Source organism: Cherax quadricarinatus, chromosome 2 (assembly GCF_038502225.1).
Source record: "Cherax quadricarinatus isolate ZL_2023a chromosome 2, ASM3850222v1, whole genome shotgun sequence".
Classification (NCBI taxonomy): domain Eukaryota; kingdom Metazoa; phylum Arthropoda; class Malacostraca; order Decapoda; family Parastacidae; genus Cherax; species Cherax quadricarinatus.
The window spans coordinates 73,439,046-73,444,428 of NC_091293.1; the positions used below are offsets into that span (position 1 = coordinate 73,439,046).

The 5,383-nt window shown below is 41.7% G+C and overlaps 1 protein-coding gene across 1 annotated transcript in view; it reads right to left on the reverse strand.

Annotated features, from left to right (window-relative positions):
• Nucleotides 1-211: 211 nt before the first annotated feature.
• LOC128695773 (dipeptidase 1) overlaps nucleotides 212-5,383 on the reverse strand; it is an 839,310-nt gene continuing 834,138 nt past the window's right edge. The window contains exon 12 of the mRNA XM_070088924.1: nucleotides 212-5,383. This exon is cut by the window's right edge and continues 2,049 nt beyond it. The gene's annotated coding sequence lies outside the window, so the exon portion shown is untranslated.

A 5,383-nucleotide genomic window follows, 5' to 3' on the forward strand; every position in this document is an offset into this window, starting at 1 on the left:
TTTTAAATTTGATACTGAGTAACGAGATTTCCTGTGGCTACAAAAAAAGGAGGTTTTCTGCGGCTATAGGAAGGTCTGCTTTGAATACGGAAGAGTAGGCCTACTCTGAACTACAAAAAATGTGTAGCCGTACGCTGAAGGCAGACAAGAGCGTCGGGCAAAAGAAAATAAAACTCCACAGTGAAGGTGGTGCATGGAATGATACAAGAGAGCCAGTAACGATAATATAATGTTTATGCCGATGATTCAGTACATGTTCCCCCGTGTACTTGAAGACGCATATACACGCACACAGATACACTCGCGCACACACAAACACACCTACGCGCACAAAGGCATGTGTACATGCAAATACAAAGACAGTCAGACAAACACACACACACACACACACACACACACACACGCAACAGCATAAGCAGCAGCAACAGCAGTAGCAGCAGCGAAAACGCACAAAGTCCCGCCCCCTGTACACCGACACTGTGCTAAGGCACTTTGCATTGATTGATGGTAAGATGTAACAGCAGGTTCGGTGACAGTGGGTGTGACAGCGAGGGGGGAGGTTGCCGGCCAGGCGCCGCCTTACAAGACAGTGGAGGCTTCCACCAGGATCGCTGGGTTTGTGTTAATTGGAAGCCTGGGAAAAGCCTCGGGCAGGGACGAGCCGTACCACCCCAGCACTCTGGCTACGCTGAAGGAAATTTACAAGGGATTAAAATGTACATCAAATGATCACGTGTTTTTCTTCTTTTGTTTACAAAGGTCCTAGTGCAGACCTACAGCCATAACTGACGTTTCTGCACATAAAAGTTATGTCAAAAATACATACACAGAGGACACGCGTGAATCTACAAGCTTAATTAACAATGGGTATTTTTTTCTGATCTCGCCTCATTAACCAATCTAATAAACAGTTCTCTCTCTCATGAGCAACATGGATAAATATATGCTATACATAGTAAACGCTATACATAGTATATGCGACATGTTCTGTATAATTTGTGTATTCATCTGTAATACTGTAAGGATAGGAACACTAAACTAGATATATTTTATATGCTTAAAGATATGCAGGCTAAACCTTATCTACACATGGGAACACAACTGGAGTCTTAGTTTAGATCAGTGGGTTCGGGGCTGCAGCGAGAACCAATAGTGAAGCAGTGGTGGTGGTGGTGGTGGTGGTGGTGGTGGTGGTGGTGGTGATGCTGGTGGTGATGCTGGTGGTGCTGGTGGCGTTGGTGGTGTTGGTGGTGGTGGTGGGGATGGTGCTGGTGGTGTTGGTGCTGGTGGTGCTGGTGGTGGCGGTGGTGGTGTTGGTGGTGGTGGTGTTGGTGGTGGCGGTAGTGGTGGTGGTAAGAATGGAGGTGAGAATGGAAAGGGTGGTGACAGGAGTGATGATGATGGTGGTGTTTATGGAAGCGACAGTGTTGGTGATAAAGTTGTGCTGATGAAAGTGGTGAGGTCAGCGGTGTTAACGATATGGGGTAGTGATGTGGTGAAAGTAGAGGTGGTAGTGGTAGTAATAGTAGTAGTACCGGTAATCATGGTGGTGGTGACATTTCCATGCAGGAACCACAAACCATTACTCACACACACACACACACACACACACACACACACACACACACACACACACACACACACACACACACACACACACACACACACACACACACACCATCACCTGCTTCCTAACATTAAGGCTGCAATGAAACATGAACAAAACTAAGAAGGGTATATCTACCTGGTCCTGCACTGGCGCTGCAGACTCGACACCAGCCGAGCCCCCACTCCTCGCCTCATTCACTGATTGTCACAAAGTATAGTCATCCACTAATGTAACAAAATAACGAATCCATATATTTCAATAGAACTCGAAGGTTTATATTCACTTAGCTGTGTAGTCTAGTCTTTTTTTTGTGTATTTGATCCCATTCTTTGTAGCTAAAGTGCATTTTTTCTTTGTTTTTCTTTTTCACAAATTAGCATTTAGATAAGTCGTGAGTTGAGGCGGTGGTTCAGCGTCCTCAGGTCACTCTGCACAACCTATTGTTAGGGAGCAAAGCTAACAGAGCTTTCCCTCCCAATTCAACAATATCTTTAACCCCATTTCTCCCCCCTCCCCCGTATGGAATTTCTTTCACAAGTTGCAAGGTTTTATTGTCTACATAAACAGCCTAAAGAGTCCGAATTTTCTATGTAAATATCCTACACGTCCTTATTGTCTTCACAAATAACTTGTCTTTTTAGTCTGCATAAACAGCCTACATGCCCTAACTGAATGCATCAAGAAAAACGTGCAAGCAGTTCATCAATGATTCGTGTTTTCGCAATGCACAAAGAGCAGTTTTGAGCACTGGGTTTTCTTTCAAGAAAATGTTTGCCCCACCAGAGATCATAAAGAGGCCTATTCTTTTTTTAGCACTTCTTTAGATAGGGCTTACAGCCTCGCTTACCACAGAGGACCACCAGCCGGTGATAGTCCTCTCTTAAGCCCTTTTCACTCAAGCTACAGTAAAATTTAGCATAGATGTAAAATTTGAACGACGTGGGTAGGTAAACGAGTCTCCGTATAAACTACAGGAGACTCATTTGCACTGCCGTTGTCACACATTAACTAGTATAATGCTGCAAGCGCAAGATAAAAAAATAACGCTAAGGTTAGGTAGCATAAAGGCGTGGAGCTGCAATGGGCCTCTTCCCCCTTTGAGACCCACAATAGCTACCTCAGGTTTATAGACACAAAACGTGTGATGCAAGTTAAACTACAACGAAGTTGCTAGGATAGAGGCAACATAGATAAATAAGCGGAGTGAGAAGGCCATAACGGCTAGGAGGTCTTCAGCCCCACCCATCCGTACCGCAAAAAACCGTTGCTTCCCTCAGTCTCATAGGCTGCTCCCATACCTTAATGAAAATCTATACATCAAGTATAGTTTCAAATGAGGTTAGAAGTCATGAGCTAGTAACGGAAATGGTAGGCAGTCCGATCTGTATTCAGAGAAGTCTAACCAAGGTGTACTGTTCGAAGTCCTTGGTTAAGTTTATTCTCAGGGATTACTGGTAGTGGCCATGAGCCAGCCGCGGAGGCTGTCGTGTTGCTTGGTAATTTTTTTCTTTATGTAAACAGTGCAAATAGTAATAAGAGAAACCATGATGTTAAGAGCAACTCACGCAACGCTGGAGGTCGAACCTTTTGGGAATAGCACGAACATTGGTAGCAACGAATGAAGAGCCTTTGGGAATAGCTTGAATACTGATGATTACTACTACTGATAGGTCTTTGCGAATAGTATGAATACTGATGGCTACAACAGTTTCGACTTTGAGAATAGCATGAATACTCATGGCTATTACAGCTTAGCCTTTCGGAATAGCATGAATACTCATGACTACTATAGCTTAGCCTTTGGGAATAGCATGAATACCGGTGGGAATAGCATGAATACTTTTGGATACTGATAACTCAGTTGGAAGTAACGTAATCCTGATGGATCTTCCTTTTTAGCCTTTAGGAAGATTATGAATGCTGACGGGTACAGCCGGGATTGATTGCCTGAAGCGGCAGAAAATGTTGATAAAATAGCTGGAACTTTGTTCAACAGAGCAATGGCAGAAATGACTGGGGAGACAAAGAAACATTTGAGAAAAATAAGGGAGCAGTTGGGGACGCAAAGGAACAGAAGCGAAGGTAAAGGCACAACAGGGAAGTTAAAGGAATAGCCAATAACTAAAGGAGCAATTGGCTAGTTAAAGGAGCAGGTGGGTAGGTAAACTAAAGAGGTAAAGGAACAGCTTGAGAAAAGAGCATCCAAGCAGCGAAGTAAATGATACTTAGATGTTTTGGATACTTTTATCGACGACAACATTTCGCCCGCATAGTGAGCTTTAAAAAGTCATCGGAGGAGAAATGTTGTAATTAATAAAAATATCCACATAATTTAAACTGCGTTTGCTCCACCTCGTTAGTTTTTATATACCATTCCACTTCCAAGTAAGCAGCGAATGGGACAGCTGAGAAGGTAAAGAAACAGGTGGCAGTGAAGGAGCTGATTTACGAATGAAACAGTTGAGCACTAAATTGAACAGTTGGATGATGAAAGAAACAGCCTGGCCCGGCGGTGAATGGAAGAGCCGCTTGGTGAGTGGAAGAGCCGCTTGGTGAATGGAAGAGCCGCTTGGTGAATGAAAAAGCCGGTGTTGAATTCCATGGTATATATTAACTAAAATTTAACCAATCTAAACTTTTAGTAATTAATGTCGTCTCGGGTCCGCATGAGAAATGTTCAACTTACATAATGGAGCATTTTTGTATGTCTCAAAAATCACGAAGTAATACAAACCACGGAGACAGATAATGGTAAACGTTAAACTAATTATTACTTCATAATAAAAAGCAAAATCGGTGTAAAATTAGTCATATTGTCAGTTTGTTTCATAGTCAATACGCTTTTGTTGAAAAGTTTTAGCTTAATGTCTAATTATGAATTTTCATGAGCTGTAAGTTGCTAGTTTTATGTCACGTTGATTTTATTTTTTTTTTTTTGTTTCTGCTTGAGGCTCCTGGAGAACATCATGACCATCCTGATTATAAACCCGCATGTTCGAATTGCAGTAAAGCCTTTACCATTTCTTTATGCCTCTTCGATACTCTCCCATTGATTGTCCTGATTCAAAATTAATTTTTCTGACTACTTCACATGTCTGAACTCTGCTGATTCTTCAAGTCAAATTGTCTCCGAGTCAGAATGTTCTTCCTTTCTCCTTGGCTTTTTTATCCTTAAATATTTTCTTTTACTCTACATTATCTTGCCCTACTCTTTTAAATCTAACCTCTGTCATTTTGTCTCTCCTAGGCCTATCCTTCCTAACCGTGTTTCCTAGGCCTGCCCTAAATTATCACGGTTACACTATGACACACACACACTAATAATTTCACGTAACTTCGTTTAGTATAATCATATTCAATTTCTCCTACATATCATGTTAAAGTCTTTCCAAGTCACTTCTAGTGTCCAGCGAAAGTCCTTTACTGAGTCCTGCAAACCGGATGTGGAACCTCGATTAAGGGTTTAAAATGAGCCCAAATCAGGTATTTTCTTATATGAATTAACTCACAGCCAGAATTCTTTTTGCATGAATTTGGTTTGCCCTTTTGAAAATAATCTTTTACGTTACCCGAATGACTTCGTCTCATTCACCACTTCTATATACCAATTTATTTTATTTTATTTAATAATGTTAATTTCGTTTAACTGTGTTAAGTACACGGAGGTTGACCAACTAAACCAAACTGTTAATGGTGGTTCGAATGAAGTCAGCTATTAATGACGCAATATCGGAATTTTGTCCGTCCTTTTCTTGTATTTAGAGTAGAAGTCTT